Source organism: Anomalospiza imberbis, chromosome 9 (assembly GCF_031753505.1).
Source record: "Anomalospiza imberbis isolate Cuckoo-Finch-1a 21T00152 chromosome 9, ASM3175350v1, whole genome shotgun sequence".
In the NCBI taxonomy this organism is placed as follows: domain Eukaryota; kingdom Metazoa; phylum Chordata; class Aves; order Passeriformes; family Viduidae; genus Anomalospiza; species Anomalospiza imberbis.
This window is the reverse complement of record NC_089689.1, coordinates 26,312,863-26,332,295: the sequence shown is the minus strand read 5'-3', so window position 1 is coordinate 26,332,295 and position 19,433 is coordinate 26,312,863. Positions and strand designations below refer to the sequence as shown.

The following is a 19,433-nucleotide window of genomic DNA, read 5'->3' as shown; positions in this document are numbered from 1 at the left end:
TAATCCTGTGGAATAACATTCTTATACTAGCACAATTAACTCTTGCCAAGCAGAGGGAAAAGAGGTTGATTTAATAAACTATATCCTGGAAAAGCAGTGTGTCAGTCCCTGAAGGTGCCATCACCTGGGTGCACCCTGGTTTTGGGGGACAATCTGGAAGATGCAAGAGCTGTCCTTTCCCTGATGAAAAAGGGACAGAGGTGACAGGTCCTGGTGGGGCTGGGGTGGGAGGAAGCAAACCAAATACTTCAGCTGTGGTACTAAAGTCATAGCAGCTGCACCAATGGCTAACCCAAGAGCTCTGCTTATTTATCAACAGCAAAATAAATCAACAAACATTGCAGAATACTCTTTAAACACTTGTTCTCTCTCTGGAAGGAGCAGCTCTTCCTTGGCAGTGGGCATGGGGCAAGGTGTGACCCCAGCAGGAAGGGGGGACGACGCCCAATTCCCAGGCTCTCCTGATGGATGGGCTGCCCAGGCCCTGCCACAGCTCTCCCCAGTGAAGTCACACTGCTGCTGGTGACTTGTCACCCCTTTGGCTGCCACTAAATCACACCTGCCAGAAAGAACTTAATCCTAAGGCTCATAAAAATACTTCTGAAACAGTTTTTTCCCCTTTGAAGTGTACCAGATTTCACGAAATACCAAGTATTTTCCATAAATGTTCCCAAGCTAAAATACACCTAAAGACATCCATAGGGTCTCCAATATCACTCTGCTGGATAATGCACCCCATTATACCCTGAGCACCCACTGCATGTCTGGAAACTCCTCCTTTCTCAAGGGAGATGGTCTTGGCACAGATACGAGGGAGCCCAGCTTTGGTGCTCTGTGCTGAGGATGGCAGCAGAGTCACCAATTCATCACAGCTAATGCTGGGCACAGAGAACACAAAAATGCAAACAGTATTTATCACTTCTGACAGATTCATTTATTTTCTACTTTTTATTAGCTGCCATCAAGTTAGGGATTTTTTGTCAGAGACAAAAGTCACTGGGGGTTGTGGAACAGAGGAATTATTTCCACTGAAAAATACTCCTTTATTTTTATCAAGCATCAGAACTCCATGACACATCACAGCTAAGCACAAATTATGGTGCCACTTCCCAATTTTGCATGTTTGTAGCTTCAAATCCCCTGATTTCTTGTCCCAGTGGATGGAGCTATGTGCAGACTTACAGGAAAGGCTATGGGGAATTGCTTCCCTGCTGAACAGCACCTTCACTGCACGTTTCCAGTTTACAGTCCTGGACTTTTCTGATATTTCTTTCTCACAAGAGGGAGCTCTGGCTCCGGCATAACCATATGAAAATGTCCTACACAGGCCCTGCTGCCTCTGAAAATGCTCATCTCTTGATCAAGGTCAGGCTTGCAGGGCTCCTTTTGCAGTTAAAAATGCATCAACAAGCACTTGAAAATCAACATGAATTTCAATTATGAAGAAAGCTGTCATTTTTAGAAATTTTCGAAGTGAATTTGATGGTTTTGAAGAGTGACAGAAAGCGATTTCAGTGATTGTCTGAAAACTTTTTTCCTCATACACAAGATGGGTGTTGTGGCTGAGCAATAAAATCTAATCAGTCAGAAGCAATAAATTGGAGTTATGGAACAAGAATACCAATAATCCTTATAACGTCCATTTAGTATTTTTCTAATGCAAAGACCCTACAGCAAATCCCAGCTGAAGTAACTTTTTTGCACAGTTTACCTTAACCCCTCCCTTATCCAAGTCCAATCCTGCTTATCCAGATTTAGGGACAGGTCTGTGGTCAGCTAAACTGGTCACGTTTGCATGTCAGCACCAAAGGGTCATGTTGGCACACCTCGGATTTCCGTGCTGATCTCATTATTAATAATTTTAAGAAAGAAGTCCCTTCCCCAAAGAGGTTCCTATTAGTAACATCTCTCCCTCTAAGCCCTCCTCCTTCCAGCACAACCCAGGTGGCCCCACGCAGCCGCTGCACAGTCTGGGGGCTTAAAAATAAGTTATTGCCACACTCAAAGGCAGCGAGTTTATTTATGTCAGGAACGCTTCAGCCCCCAGAAAACTGCCTTGGTCCGAAATCCGCAGCTGAGACCGCGTGTCCTTGGGCTCCCTCTGCCGACCCCAGAATTATTTACAGATGCAAACCCATGAAGTGCACTGCCACCACAATGATGTCTCGAGTATCTCCAGGAACACAGAAAGGCATTCCCAGGCTGGAACCAGGTGCGCAGGGCTCCTCTGGGGCAGGGAGCAGGGACATGTGCTGGAGGCTCCTACTTTTTAGGGAAACGGAATGTGACGGGCCCCACGCATGAGCCCGGCAGGGGCCAGTGCCCCGCGGGACCTGCAGGCAGCAGTGACACGGGCAGGCCGTGGGTGCCCTCCCGCAGAACACGCTGCCTCAGGCTCCGACAACGGGGCATCCCACAGGAACTGTCACGCAAAGCACGGACGGGCTGCGAATCCTGTGATCTGTTCTGAGCAACAGATCTGTCTCGAAAATATAGGTCCGCTATGATTTTCTGTGACCAGCCACGCGGAGAATTCCGTATTTGCTCGAGCCTGAGGTAAAGGTAAAGGGGTCGGCTGGGCGATTGAAGAGCCGCGTCCCCGTCCTGCGTTCAGCACCGCACACGAGCCGAGCCGCGGAAATGAAATGCAGCACGGATCTGTGACAGAGTGTGAACAGAAATATAAAGAAGATTAAAAGGCGACTGTGGAAAGCTAGCGTGCTCCTCGCATAATTAAAACAAGCCGTGCAAAGGCTGCTGCTCGCACAGGTTCGCAGGCCGGAGAGCGGCGCGGGGCTCAGCGGCTCCAGCCGGGGCCGGGGCTGGAGCGTCCCTGCCTCGGCCTCCGCACAGCCCCGGAGCCCACGGGCTGCGTCTGCCTCGCGTTCCCGGCCTGCCGCACATGGCAACGTGCTCACTCCCGGTTTTAGAAAATCATTTGATATCCGTGGATTAAGGGTCTGAAATTATCGCACTGCCTTCCTATTCAGCTCGGCTTTGTTTAATTAAGACTGTGGTTAACTGAGAGAGGGAATACGAATTTGGTGCTGGCTAAAGGCTTCTTCAGACAGTGATAAAGTCTGCCTTTAAAAATACCCACTTTGTTCACAGTCTATGGTAAATACAAATGCAACAGTCTATTTAATACAAAATGGTTTTTGAAGTACTGTTAGCACAACATAAAAGCTTTAGCCATGCAGTACATTCCCTCTAATCCTATTTTATTTTTTCTAAACATTTTCACTATTTCTGTGGAACATTTATTATACAATAAATACAGACTATTTCACTGCAGCAATATTTCCCAACTGGCATTTATATTATGCAGTACCAAACACTATAATCAATATAAATACCAGGTTTTTTTTATATTATGTAAGAAAACCATTCATTTAAACGAACTTTTAAAATATTTTTTCTCTTTCTCTCAATAAAACTAATACCCTACTTCCTTTCTCAAATCCATTTTAAATACCCAGCAGATTCCAACAGTTACAAGTTAAACATTTGAAAATGACAGAATTCACCATCTCTCTAAACTTAAGAATATAAAAACCACATGTCGACATCTAAATAAAAACTGTCAAATGTTGAACTTTTTGCCAAAGTGGTTCTAGCAGTTATAGAAAATCAAAGTTTATAGAAAAGGGTAGAGCTCGCTTTGGGGAAAAGAAAAAAAAAAGGGAAGTTGTGCAGCTTGTATTGAGTCACTTTATTCCCCTTCCAATTTAAAATTTTAGGGGAAGGCTCAGCTGGCTGACTGCATGTGATGAAGCAGCTACCTGAATTCCAGTCAGCTCTGAGCTGAAGTTCCAGTGTATCTCAGCCAGAACAATTCCCTAGCCAAGAGAACTTTGTGTCCCTAGCCCAGCAGTTTGCAGGGTATCTGAACTGCCACACCTGATGTGAGCTGGCTGTTCCAGCCCTGCCTGTGTCCCCAGCTCGCTCTGATCCATGGAAACTGCCCCAGCAGCTGCAGGCCCAGGTAGAGCTGCAACATGGCTAAGCAAATTGCACCACTGCTTACTTAATGATGCAATGAAAATCAGAGGAAAACTGGCAAATCCAGATGTGTTATGCTGGGAAATTAATTATTTTCTAGTATGACTGAAAGTACCTCAATTTTTTATGTAGGGATTACATTGGTGAAAACAACTGCTCCCCAGAAGCAATCAGCAAACCTGCCTGGACACCTCTGTGGACTTTGTAAGTGGCAGAGCCTGTCGTGCTGGGTCTACATTTTTTGCTTTTCCAGAGGCAGAAAGTCATAGGCAGGAAATATCAATAGAAAAAGCTGGCAGAGTTCAAAGTATCCTTTGAAACACAGTTACCACCTCTCTGCCATTGGAGCCACTAGCCTTCGTTTTCACAGCAAGAAGGAGAAAAGGCTGAAATGCACAGGTTGGATTCCAATGCTCTGCTTTCAGGACTAGATTTCTTCATGCTAATGTGCATTTTCCTGTCTTGCAAGCTGGCTTGGACTTCACTGCACAATGAGGAACAGGAGGCAGCGCCAAGCATTTCCCTTCCAACCACCATCCTGTGACAGCAGCGCTCAACATTTGCACTGGAATTCAGTTTTACAGCAAAAATGGAAAAAAACTCATCAGGGAAAAAAATTAGCCCATCTGGAGAAATGCCCCTGACCCATTCACTGCACCAAAACAACACAACTTTCCCCTCTGACCCTCAGCATACCTGGTCCTCCCATGAAATCTTGTTTGAAAATCAGCCCAGGTGGGACACTGAAGTTCTGATGCTGATGTTTTTCCCTTGAATTGCTTAGCGAAGTAGTTGCTTTTCAGAAACTGGTGGAGCAGAGATGAAGTCAATCACAGAGGCAAATTAGTGAGAGAAGTAATTAAAATCATGAATGTACCTTACATGTGCACTTCTGTATTTATGTTCCTTTTTGTAGCATCTAAAAATTACACCCGCCACATGTATCTTAAAATTAAATGCTGCACTATTTTTCCAAAAGAAACCATAATGGTCTTTTGTAAATAATTTTACCTACTGTTCAGCATTTTACAGTCTTGCTATGTTATACTACAGCATTTATTGTTTTACAAGTGTTAGTGTTCTCTGGTGGGAAATACTGTAAAAAACGTAGAAACTGAAATAATTTTTTTCATCTCCTGGATTTATAATAAACATGGGACTCAACAGACAGTTCCTCAAGCTGGAAGCCGTTTGGTTTGTGTCAGGGGAAACGCTGGGTAATCAGGAAAGCCTGCTGCTCTGCACTGGCTAAACTAAAGGAAACATACACCAAGGTAAGCCTCTTTCCCTCTATATATGGGATTTTACAGCTAATATAGCTTAGCAGATTGCCCAGTGCTCCCCCAAACCTCCTAGCTGAGCCTTTAGGGATCCTGTCCCAGGAGAACAAGGGCAACATGCCTGGACAACAGCAATTCTCATCTCTGGGCATTTGCTCCCAAAGTCTGCAAACTGTTTGGAAGTCAGTCTGGCTCTGCCCCATGCTGCCCTGGCTCTGCCATGGGATTTGCCAGGACTCTGTGACATCCCTCCCCTTGCCCAGGATGGCCCAGGTTGAACAGTTCACGGCACTGAGTGAGCTCTTGGCACAAAATCCCACTCCCAGACTGATGGAGGTGTAAGGCACTTGGTCTCAGCTCAGTGTCAGCTAAATGAGTTTTCACTTTTTCATACACTTTTAGAGTACTTCAGTCCTAGGCTTTTCTCTTCTTTAAAAAGCAACAGATACTTAAATTTATGAACTGTGGTTCCTTTCCCTGGTATTTTTGGCATTTCTGTGTGCTGCACGCAGTCAGATGGCTTCCTACTGTTATTTCATCTTTTATTTTCTCATTTCCTCTGGGGTTTTGGGGATTTTTTTTTTTTTTTTGCCTTTCCCTTGCAATGTGAAGTGACCCACACTGAGTCCTAATATTGCATCACCTTTTGGGCATTTTCTGCCCCTAAGGTGGTGGTGGTTTAAGCTGTACCCCAGCAGCAAATGTTGCTGAGTTGTTCAGACTCTAAAAAAATGCCTTTAGTAGGAGCATGAGTTTTGTTATTAGCACTTTTAAGGTTCATTGTGCCAGTCTCAGTGAACAAAAGTGAAAAACCTCACATCCCATCTCTGCCAAAGTGTAGGATACCTGGAGATACCGGGACATCCCACTTGGAGACACTCACTAACAACCAGAAAAGCACATTTTAATTTCGGAAGGCTTTTTTTCCCTACTGGCTCTTGTAATGAATGCATTTGGTGAGCCATCTGCCTTGCCTGGGGGCAAGGAACAGCAGACCAGGGGCCTGAGGAGGGCTCCTTCCCAAACCCAGGGCCCAGCACATCAGGACAAGCAAATGAGGGACAGGGATTTGGGTAGAGAGCCGGAGGCACAGCCCCAAGCTAGGATTCATTTTTTTATCTGGGTCTTTGAAAATCACTCCTAGTCACTCTGCTGTCACAGGGGGATACATCCCCCTCTCTCAGCAGCACATATTTTCCAACATTTCATCAACTTCTTTCTGAAATAGAAACTGTCATTTTTATATGATTTCTCCCAGTATTGTTAATGAATTACCAACACTGATGTGGTGTTTTACTGGTCATGGTGCTCATTACTGAAGATTTCAGATCTCATTTTCAACTGCCTGCTTATGTTTATTTAATTAAAAATGTGATTGATTTCAGGGCAATAACTGTTAAAAGTTATTTTCCAATTCACTTTTAGCTATTTTGCTAATGAAAACCACATTACATTCATGGTGTGCTCTACAGCCTTTGCTTATCCCAAACAATATGCGACATTTACTTCATGTTCATTGTATTTAATCTTCATGTGGCCCCTACCTGAAGCAGAAGTGGCATTTTGGAAAGTTCAAAACTTGTAATGTGAATAAGTCTCCTTCTTTACAGCAGCAGATTTGTGGGGATTTTAGTGAGAAATGGGCAACACTGCAGAGATTGCTTTTCCACATACATTATCAATATAGTTAGTAACTATTAACTATAATAACTATTATAATGACAGCCTTCAGATTACCTCGTCATGTCTTTAAACAACCACTTAAAAAGCAACAGGTAAAGTAAATAACTATTCAAAATATCAAAACCAGCACATTTTGAATGCTTTTGAGAAGAGACAAGATTTGTACTGCGGGTAATGCAAGAGACAATTAAAGGCAATGCAAGAGAGATGGAGGAAAAAAAGGATTATGGATGTGTGGAAGGAAGCCAGGAACTGGTATGTGGGCCTTTATGATGTCTAGCTAACAGCTTCCTTTAATGAATATACTATTAGACAACATTTAAACACAACTTAAGAATTGCTGTATGTCAGAAATTATCCTAAAATCAATTGCTTCAGATGTAGCAAATTAATATTAAACTTAAGGCCAAAACAGTGATGCAAGAAGGTTCCCAGAGAAGATGTGGAAAAATAAACAATATTGCTATAGATATTTTAGTGTGATGATATTCCTCTACGTTTGTCCTTACTGGAGTCTTTGAAACAGTCAGAAATACAATATGACAGCTTAGAAATGCTGCTGTCAGACTGTGCTCCTTCAAACAGAAAGCAAAAGACACAAAGACACCTTGAAAAAGGTGACAGATGCCTTTGATACTTGTGTCTGTTTTCATTGCTGCTTCTCAAACTACCTCAGCAATAATCACTAGACTAAGTAAAGCCTTACAAGTGCTAGAAGTGGAAGGTATGGAAACCAAAATGAAAGGGAAGACAGTTTATGTCCTCTAGGCAGAGTTAAATCCTGGCAGATTAAATTGGAGTGAAAACATCTTGTCAATTAATTAGTGCCTTTATTATTTTAACTGACGCTCTGCAAGCCCTGAAGGTTCACAGCTTTTAAACACCACAACTGAAAAGTGAAGCTCCTCCCTGAAAACGCAGTGGGCAAATTCAGAGGAGAAAATGTGATCTGAGATAAAGGCACAGAGCTGCTGAGCTGATTGACTGGGAAAGGAAGGGAGAGTGCAGGATGTGGAGGGGAAGGAAGGAGTGGGATGTGCCAGAGGAGTCCCAGTGAGGAGCTGCTCATCACAGGCAGGGGAAGCCAAAAGCAGCCACGCTGGCGCAGCAAGGAGGGTGGGAAAGTAAATTGGAGCAACTGGAGGGAGCCAGAACAAGCAGAAAGGCAGGACCTGAACAGGAATTGTCCAAAAGCTGGAGGTAACAGAATTAACACTGAGCCATATTGGGCATGACTGGAAGTATAAGAGCCAGTGTAGCAGCAAGAAAGATACTCCTGCAAAGTGGGCATCTGAGGAACCATCCAGAATGACCATCCCTGCTTCCAGTCGGCTTGCAGTAGAGAGCTCTGAGCTAAGACTAGGGACTGGGGCTTTTAACGTTTCTTTACACTCAAGCCAAGTTTTCCTAACTTTGTTCACAATGTGCACAAAATGCACCCAACTCCATAATCCTCCAGAAAAGAAAAGGCAGGTTCTGCAGGCAGCTTTTCAGAATATTACACTCTCCTCCTGTGTTTGTGTTGAACTAATTCCCAGTTTGGTGCTGGGGAAATTGAGCTGCTGGAAAGACAATCTTTCTTATAAGAAATACAACCAAAACCTTGACCATTTATTTTTCAGCAATTACATCATAGTACTTTAAAAGAAAGTAAGAAAGATGAATTTTAATCTTAAGGTCTTGGCCAGCTTGTATTCTTCCTCACCAGAAATTTCAGCAGAAGTGATTCCTCATGGGCTGTTGGATGTGTCAGGAGGGGAGAGCAGCCAGATCCTGGCTGGCAGTGATGCTCCCCTCCCCACGGCTGACGGCAATTTGCCCCATGCTCAGCCGTTCTGGGCCTCTAAAATGGAATTAATCAGCTGCAAAACTGGTTTAATAAACTGGATGAACCAGGCTTAGGGCTGCACAGACACCAGCAGCTCCAGCAGAGTCACCAAGTGATGACAATGCTGGTAAAAGGCTGAATGGGACATAGGAGAAAGAGAGGTATCTGAGAGCCAAAGAGAAAATGTAGGTTCTTTGCTGGCATTGTTTTTCCCTGGGATAAGTATTTTGGATACAGCATTGGTGTTTGGAGCCACTGAAAAGCAGGAACACAATCACAAGCTGCCCCAAATGGCTGCAATGCTGTGAGAAGCTTGGGGGAAAAGGTGGGAAAAGAGACAGAGAAGCCTCACCGAGGGAAAAGCCAAAGAGGTGAATCCAAAATACTGGGAAATGCAGTATCAGTACCCTGACCAAGGCTGGCAACAGGTTACTATGTGCATGCTGCCACAAGGAGCAAATGGACTGTTCTGCACTAAAAACAAACTGATGAACAGCCCTAAGGAAGCCTTAGCTCCTTCTTCCCAAAGCAGACGCCACAGAACTACACGCAGAACAAAGCCCAAAGTGATGTCCAGGCTGGCAAAAGAGCTGCCCTGGCTCTCAGCATCCTGCTGGGATTTCTGTCCCAGTTCCTTTCTTCAGTCTTCTGCTGGCTTTGCTCATTTTGCCAATATAATTTTTTAGAGCAGAAAGATGGTGGTGTTGTGGCTGTGGCTTAACTTAGTCTTAGATTTGCTCTCAGTGCACATGACTATAACACAAATAATCATCTATGATAATGATATGCAAGTGTCTTGTAGATGATCCATTCCTGGCCCCAGACGAGGTGCAAATCTCCATTTTCAGGCTTCCAGATTTCTTCACAGTATCTGCTAACACTGAGTGATCCAACAGGGACAATCTCTAGAAAGCCCACAACTAACTCACTTTCTATCATCTGAAAGGGGGTTTGTTTTCTGTTTTGTGGGGTTTTTACTATACCGAATGGAGGGCTGGGCACATAAGCAGGATGTGCATAAAGGTTGGGCTGCACAGTGATACAATGAAGTCAGAAGCTCAAAGAAGCTTCAGTACATTCAATATCTGAGCCTGGGCTGGTTCAGTGACTGGTACAGTTGTTACACAAGCAGACAGCCAAGTGTAAACATTAAGTTGTGAAGTGCCTCACTACTTGCCAGGTCTTCCCACTATGCACGAGTTTGCATTACAGAACATTTAATTACAGTGTTTTGACTAGAACCAGCTTTTTCCTTTCAGCCAAGCAGAAAAGTAACAGAGTAATTTAAAAAGTAATGAAAAGTCAGTAAAAATTCCTTCAACCAAGGACCCACATTCAGTTGTGATTTCAAAGAGCATATGTCAAGGAAGACTCCTGCTAACTGTCACTTAGCAGGTTGTTAAAAAGTTTCAAAAATGAAATTAAACTTGATTCAAGTTATGAGGTTTATTCTTTTGTCTGAATTTTTAACTATCCTTTCTATATGGAGCACAAGTAGAAAGCAAAACACAAAACACAGTCCAAGTAGTAACTTAGAGAATTTCATCTTGTGGCTTACAAAGTTATTTTATGCAAAAAGCCATGTTGGCCTCAATGGAAGAATTTGCACAGCCGGTACAGGTAGGTGGCAGAATTCAGGCCCAAAGCTTTGGAATATTGATTACACTTACAGGTAGCTGCTTTGCAGGAAAATCTTCCTAGGAAGTGTGGCTGATATTTCAATATGCCAGACTCTGCATTGAAAAGCAGTGAAGAAAGCTTCCTTTCATGGCATCAGGAGGTGCTGAAAAGATGATGGTAATTTAAACCATCATCACAAAATGTATCCAGCCTTACTCAGATAGTCATGTGAATTTACTTCTGCTGTCAAAAGCTTGTTTTTAAAATAAGCCTTGACTTAGGATAGCATGTAAAATAACATTTTAGACTGTAACTTTTAGGCAGCAATCAAAGCCCTATTCCTTGTTTGCAGTCAAAGTCGTAGTACATCAAAACTTTAATTTAATCTAGTGTTTCTTTCTTTTATGGGAATTTATAAAATATAGGAGAACATAGCAACCAGGATTAGCCAGGAATACAAAGGGCTTTTAGTTCCTCTAATGAGTTGTCTAAGAACAGTGTACTACAAAAAGGCCTGCATGTCATACATCTCTCCCTCATTGTAAAACATTGTTCTTCACTTTTACTGCAGCCAAAACAACTTCATCTTTCTAATTAAAAAAAAAAAAAAGTTATCCAATTTCACTATGCTTGTGCAGGATGAATATGTTCTGAGTTCTTGAAACCACACTGCGGCACCCGAGAATTGAAAGAGTCAGGAGTGCAAGAGCACAGAAAGGACAGCATGAGCAAAGCCACTCTGGTCTCACTGGTGCCAACTGATGCTTTCCCACACGTCACAAAGTCTCAAAATAAACTATTAAATATTACGTAAAAAATACAAAATCTCACCTTTTCTGGAAAAGTCAGCATCATTCAATTCCCTTCCTCCCAGCGTTCCTGGAGGAACACGCTGTGTCCTCAGCATATAGCCCCTGCCTGCCTTCCCCTGCCCGTGCTGAGCATCTCTGGAGATGTGGAGCTGACTTTGGCCTTTAGGCATTATTAGAGCACAAAAAGAGCACAAGAAGGTGCTTTACTCTCACAACATGGCAGAGCTGCCCAGCTCTAGGTAACGAAGCCACCTCAGTGTCAAACACTCCATGTTAAAGATGTCTCAGCTATCTGGGGCACAGGACAGAGAAGTGCCATAAAATAAACAGGATGTGCTTAGCTCCAATTCTAGTAACTACCAAATTAAGAATAATTTTAGAGTTTGGGTTTGCATGTGTTCTTAGCAAATGTGAATTTCTGCTCATTTTGTTGTAATTTGCAGTTTTGACTTTCTTAAGATTAAGTGATGCACACAGCAGGTCAGCCTGAAGATACCCACACACCATTCCAAGGAAATGCTATTTCAGTAACTGCAGCCTTTTCTAGCAGGGCAGGCTTCAAACACTGCATACTTGTAACAGGCAAAAATCCCACCATTAAGAGGTTTAGTCCAGCTATAATTGTCAAAAGCTGTCAATCACAATGGCTGATTCTCCACCCTTCAGAGAATTAACAATGAATATACTTTTTGACGTGCTAAATGAGATTTTGGGACACTTGACAAGACTTGGCTCAAAAGTGCCACCTCAAGAAATACAGAATGCCAGCAATGTTGACACTGTATGACAAATTATATGTTCCTCCATACACTGTGTCACTCCATTCAGTTTTATAATTGGCACTGACTGTAGCTGAAATCTGATCCAAAGTATACACAATTCACTGGCATTTGTTTTGTCCCTCAACATTTTTGACACTACAGATCTTAGTAAATATTTACTTAACAGGGTGGCATACTAATTTTTCCCATAAAATATACATGTCCATATTAACAATGTAATTATTCTTTTTCTGTCAGATGATGGGCTAGTTGTGTGCAGCCACCAGACTGCAAGTGATGCCTATAGAGTACAAGCAGAGACAAACCTATATAATAAAGATTTTTGTACCCTTTGACTTCTGCCCACTTCATTAAAAAAAGTGAAATTACAGAGGTTAATAGCCAGCCCATACCTGCCCAGCAGAAAGATTTTCAAGGAATCACTGTTCCAGGGAGAAGCACTGTCAGCATGGGTCACACCAATTAAACTCCTATTTAGTACCCTGAATATTGGTGTGTAATGGCTTTTGTGGGCCTCTCCCTGTTACTTTATCCAATTCCTGCTAAAATAATTTCATCTTTTGCCACCCAACAGCATGTACCCTGGGGTCCCCTGACTTTTTGCAACTAAGTTTGTTTTGCATTTGCTGGCTCCTTGGTGATTAGGGTTCTGTAAACCTCTGTCACATCTATTCCCAGCTCTCTGAGGGCTTGAGTCCCAAGCAGCTCAATCCCTCCCAGCATGGAAACACCTTTACACTGCCTGCCCCTCTTCACCTCCAGCTCCCTGTGCTTTGGGAAGAGTTGCAAGGATGGGCAACAAAGCGCTGAAAATTCCTGCAGATGTTGGGGGGAGCTAAAGTCAGGACTGCAGCTCATCACCCCACCCCCATTCCCTTCCCCCAAACAAATCCACATCTGGACACAAATGACTCACTAATCCTATTAGAAAACAGCATTTCAGACCTGTGCTGCAGTCCAGGCTCCATCTGCATTCACAGCAATGTAATTCAGGACTGACCCAGATTTAGAATAGGTAAAACAGTGATGTAATGCTAATATGAGCTAAGAATTATATCCTCATATGTATAAATAAATAAATACATACATAAAGTATATACATTTCTTGGAGAATATTGCAAACTCCTCCCATAGCCTCTCAGTAGCAAAATCTAAGCATGTGGTTTTCACTTTTCTGGAACATTAAAACACCATTTCCTTCTTAACAGAAGAAATTCAGACTGTGGTTGGCTTTATTTTCCCCAGAGCTGCTCAGAGTCATTGTGGAAATTTTCAGAAGTCTTGGAAGCACAGAGCTCTCCCTGGCACACCAAGCAGGATCAGTGCTCACAGGTTTGTGTTTGGACATTACTTTTAGAACCATTTCCAAGGATTTTTTAACTGGGCCTGAGGATGTGCCAAACAAGTGAAACTTATTACAGACTCAAGCTCCTAGCATGAGAATTATTTGAAAGGGAAAAAATCTGCATTGGTTTTAATTTACAAAGAACAGAAACATCCCTTTGGTTTCATTTTGATTGCAGATATTTTCAGGAATTATAATTATAATTATATATATATATATATATATATATATATATATGTATTTATATATACATATATAACCTCTAAATGTTGTTAGTCTCATCAGTGTGTTTCTTAAACATCATTTTCTAAGCCAGTGTGTGCTTATTTCCTCAACTCTTTCCCATGCAGTTATTTATTTGTTCACTTTTTGTTGGTGCCAAATGCAGTAACATTTTGGGTAGCAGCTCACAACGATCACCAGAAAGGCAGGGATTATGCAGGCTGGATTATGTGACACCCAGCATGTGCATCAAGCCATTTCCAGGACATCCACCCTGACATAAAAGAACAAGTGGAAGATTCCTGAGCTGTGCTGAATGCTCACCTCATTCCTACAGCCACACTATGCCATCACTATCTTTATTTAATTATTTTTTATCATAATCACTTGGGCCTCTGGGTAATTGGAACAATTAGGGTGATTAATTGCATGTTTGTAATAAAAACAGAAGAGCAGGGAGGGTTACATTACAGGCTAAATATTTTCAGAAAACTCTATCAGCTGGTAGACATAACAAATGCGATCAGTTCAATGCAACATGAAGCTGAGCACATTGTGCAAACTGGTTTGCTCTGGAACTCGAATCTCCTCAAAAGAAGCCAAAGTGTTTAAAAAAATAAACGAAGTCAGAGTGCACAGGGGGAAAAGAAATATTGACATGTGAGGCTGCTGTACTTCTAACATAAAGAAACACTGTTTTCCCTTTGGTCCTTTTATTGTCTAAATAGAAAGTGCAAAGCACACAACAAGGCAGAGTGCTCAAGGGAAGGTCAGGAGCTTGTGCTTGGAAGCAAGGAGTTACAATGAAGGGAAAATTGGCAAAGCACACAGCAGGGTACCTACAGAACCAACACATTCCTCACTGGCACCAAGAGGGCAAATTAACCTGACTGCCACTGCACTCAAACACCCAGGGTTTTGGAGAGGGAGGTCAAACCCAACCACAGAAGATACTCCCACTGAAAGTTTCGTTTGTTGAATCTTCTCTTACAAATCTGGGCTCTCGTCTTCTCAACAAGATGCTACTGAAAGGCAGCTTCAACCCATGCCTCTTTCTGGATTTCCCTGCAACCACCTGGTCTTCAAAGACCCCCTTTAACTAAATGGGGTGTGAATGCTTACTTATACACACTTCCCAAAGGAGAAAGAAGAGTCAAGAAGAGGCACTGCCCACCCCTGCCATGAAAGCTGTGCCAGTGTATGGCAAAATGCCAAGTTCCCTGTGAGGGAGGGGATCTCCCGCAGCAATGCCAGACAGGGCTCAGCTATCCCGATGCTGTTATCGTGGCCATCCCCCTCCGGCCTGTCTCCTGAAGAATGTGACCACTGCCAGTGTTGTGCAGCTCAGGTGTGCCCCGCAGCAAGGTGCGGCGCTCACAAGCCAGGGGACAGCTGCACACCGAGGCAGGCAGGAGCCACAGCTCTGGCCATCACCCGCAAAGAGATGTCTGTCCCACGTTCCAAACCAGACCTGGACATCAGTGACTCTGCAGAATCTGGACCATGGTGCTCATTAGTTAAGAGTCTTATCTTTGGCTGAGCCTTCACCAGGCTCCTCTGTGAGGTGCACTATCAAATTTCTACATAAATAAAAAGCAAGCTTCTTAAATTGCCCACACTCCCACATACCTGCCTGGTTACATGGAGAAAGTGAATAGTGAAAGGTTTTATGTTCCACTTGTATGATTGGAGACTTTGTGCTTTAACACAAGCACAGGGTCACAGGGCAGGAACAAGGTGTTTTCTTTCCAGTCAGCATGAACCTGACATTTATTACATGAGGGTTTTGTTCTATTTGTTTTAAGTCAACTGCATTTTAACTCAGTTCAACAATGCTGGAAAACCTGACAAAATATTCCAGAGTGTTTAATCAGCATGAATGGACAAACGTCCAAAAGTTAAAACAGAAGCATATTGCAGTTTGTTCTTTATACCAGTAGGTCTTTTTGTTCCAGTCCCTGACAAGCATTTGTTTCTCTGCCTTTGGGAAATCCGTCTTAAACATTTCTATTTAGTTGAGAAAAGTCTTTTCAGAGAAATGCCAATGTTTCTTGTGATTAATTATTGAAGAAATTGGCTTATTTTCAATTTAACTGTGGAATTTTTGTCAGGCTCATTAAAGTGCCAAATCCTCACTTGTTTAAGAGAATAAGCAACATGAATTTGTAAGAGGAGTGGAGGGCAGTGGAGGAGTGCTGAACTACACATCATCAGTATTTCTGTACATACCCTTCAGAAGGGGCCTGCATTTTCCATATGTGTTTTCAGGTATCATCACATTCAAGTGAAGCAAACGAACAATAAAAAAATGGGCAAAATTAAAAGACTGGCTGCTCTTCAGTCAAATGTGCATCTACTACCAATCCCAAACAGATTAAACTCCAAACTTCTGAAGGTATTTCCTTGCGTTCTCTCTGGGAGTTTCACTTACTACACAGGGGTAAGACTAAATACATACATACATACATACATACATACATATAAACTACATATTAAAGTTCAGAGTTTTGAATTTACTGCCCTTAGGTCCAGGCTGTTACTTTTCAACACAAATAAATTTGTTGTAGATGGGAAGAACCATCCTTCTCCATCTTAGACCAAACTTTGCATTCAAATATCCAGTTTGTTATGGGGATATTGACTTTGATTTGCTCACTGCAAAAAAGGCAGAGAAATGCTTAGTCCTTTAATGTTTCAGCACTTAATTCAGCTGAAAACAGCTGAACAACTTACACAGCCACAGAGAAAAGTGTTCTGAAGGCCATGGAGCTCTGGCTTCATGTAAAACCAAGGTACAGAAAAATTAATATAACAACTACAACCAGTTCAGTCAAAACTTCTGCAAACATTAGAGTCATCCCAAATATTTTACTAAAATGATTAATTCTAAAAATGCAAAGCCATTTCAATTCACTTCTCACTTATTATTCAGTACCCTACTCCTAACACATTTATATCTTGTAAAATGCTCCTCAGGAAGGAATAGAAAGATAGCTAAAAATTCTGCTTTTCTGACAAGACAGTTTTGTAAGCTGTAAAATATACAGTAGCTCTGTTTAATGGGTAGCATTCTAAAATAGTGAATTAAATTTGCTACTTGATGTTGCTCACACACATAAAAAATTAACCACCTATTGGAAAAGATCTTATTTTCCAAATCAGGACAATAAAACCAGTCTCTAAAACATGAGCTTAGTTATGTAAATATACACAGAACCTATTCACACAGATACTATTCCCTGAGGATACATCACTTTGTGGAAAATTAAAAATTAACTTTTGGTAATCCAGAATTTATCCTTGAAGAAGATACCAGTCTGGCCTCTTAGTTTTAGTTACAGCTCAGGTTGAATAATTTTATCACCAGTCACTCAAAAACCTATACATTACCCACTCTAAACACACTTTGATTATTTTACTTGCTCAGCAGTCTGGTCTAGTGGAAGATGTCTCTGCTCATGGCAGGAGGGTTGGACTCAAAAACCTTTTGAAGGTCCCTTCCAACCCAAACCACTCTGTGATTCTGTGATTCTGTGACAAGAGGCAGCTCACACAAAGTCAGACACTTCTGACTGCATCAGTTCACTGTGAGTTCTCCAAAGAGTCTCATTCCTGCTCCTGCTGAGGAACTGCCCCTCACTGTCATCATACACCTGTGGTTTATGCTTTTACAAGGATTCTACTGAACATGGTAAATTCTGCTTTGGAATCTTCCTTACAGAGTAACACTGCTGGGAAATTCCAGCTAAACATCACCTCTGTCCTTTGCCAGAGATATTTACAGTTTTGCTTTCAGGATCACACACTGCTCTTCCCCTGGCGAACAAATCTTGCAAGGTTCTGAGCCTGCATTCTGGTCATAGCTCAATGTTCAGTTTTCCTTGTGTTTTTTTGAGAGCTAGCCTGTGTTTTTCTTGCCTCTCACTGCACATCTCTCCAAAAGGAACTAAACTCACTGGATGAAACAGTGGCCGTCCAACTGCAGTGATTTGCTTTGCAAGTTTCTGGTTTCTTCACCAAATTTATTTCTCTCAGCTGTGCCTCTCATTTAGCCAGATGTAAAAGATTTGTATTTGCAGGAAGAAAGTCTTATGTCTGGTATGGATGAAGTCAATCTTGTAGAACTGCTGTACTTAAATGTATCAGAAGACATAATGTAGGAAATCACACTTGAAATACATTAAGTTGAGAAGTGAACTGTGGCCAATATTAAATACATTTGTGTGACTGCTACAAGGTCCCCATTGGGTCTTTGTAGGCTCCGAGTCCTGTTTTCTCCGGTTTTCCCTGCTGGAGATCCCACTACACTGTGATACATTCTAGCTCTGTTTCTGCAAAGATTCTTCATTTCCTCATTCTCTCACTCAACTTTGAAAACACAATGCCTTTTTCTTGGAAGGGAGGTTCATACTCTAGCAGAAAAAAAAATTAAAACTGCCTTTAATTATAACCTACTGCTCTAGAACACTAGCACAAAGGACACCATGCACACCAAGTCTGTACACAGGCTGTGCTTCTACAGGTTTCTGTAATTCAGACAGTTCTCAGACATCATTTTTCTGCAAACATTTCAAGTCCAAAAAAGGTTAAGACTATTGGTCTGACAAAACCAGGACAAGAAGAGAATTAACTGCCTCACTTTACTCAGTAGGACTGAGGTCAGGTATTGAACAAAGCCTTCCTGACTCAGCTTCAACTACTACAGCATCCTGCCTCATGAATCATCCACTAAGAGCTAGCTTATTTAACATCTACTTAGAATCTGTATGATTTAAACACTGTAATAATCACTAATCAATCTGACAAGCTTGAGCTTAGAGGGAGAAAGCCTGAAACTTGGTATAAAAATATCTTTGACAAATTCTTCTCCTACAGTTACACAAAGAAGTTAATTTCTTTATATTGCTATATAAATATATGTAACTCTCATGCAGAGAGGTCCTCAAAAACAGAGACTCGAACTGAAGGTAACACAATCATACTGAAACAAATGGACAGTCCTGAAGGCACAGCACTCTCCTGCTTGCAGTGCCCTTTCTTGTAGCACTGGGTCCTTTCAGCAGGCAGACTGAAAATTGCTTACCCTAGAAGGCAAGTGCCTTCTTGAGCTCCAGTCCTTTGTGTGGCTCCAAGAGCAGTTCGGATTATCTACTGCATTAAACACATTTCACCTCAATTTCTTCAACATAACCCACCCGCACGTTTTCTAGAGAAACTCGCTTACTTGGTTTAGACTTAGAGTAATGGAAAATTCACAGCACCCTACTGGCAATCTGTTCCCCTGGTTAACTCTCTTCCTCTAAAATTTCACTTTTGAACTTGGAAACTAGCGTCAACAAGCCAGATTTGTTTAGCCAGTATGAAGCACTGTAAAGACATAAATTGGCCTGAAAGAGTCAGACTTCATTTGACCTTGAATCTTAGACTGTAAGTTCAACATGAATCAGCCCAAGTCTCATTAGGGCTAAACATCCATTATAGCTAAATTTAGGTCCAAGGAATCCAAAACCAATAATGTTGAACTACTTAAAAAATAAAAGCATTCTAGGTTAAGTCTTAAATGTTTTTCTTTCTTGTTTTTATGCTACAGGTTTGGTCGTTTTTATATTTTGACTTCTGAAATCGAAATAATAGTCTGAAAGCAAGAACTTTTTAAATGGGTGTCAAATGTAAAGCCGCGTCAAGTGTGGGTAACGTCTTTTGGCCTTGTTTTGTATGTGGACGTCAATCCCATAAATGCCACGGGATGGCAAGTTTTGGCTTGCGTTTACCGCAGTTATCACCCACTGCCCTCCTGCCAGCATCGCTGGCTTGGCCTGGGCGCACACCTTCCCTGGGGCACTGCCAGCGGCTGTTTGC

At 42.1% G+C, this 19,433-nt stretch overlaps 1 long non-coding RNA gene across 1 annotated transcript in view; it reads right to left on the bottom strand.

Moving 5' to 3' along the window:
* LOC137478759 (uncharacterized) overlaps positions 1 to 19,433 on the bottom strand; it is a 31,818-nt gene that overhangs the window by 11,705 nt on the left and 680 nt on the right. The window lies entirely within an intron of this gene.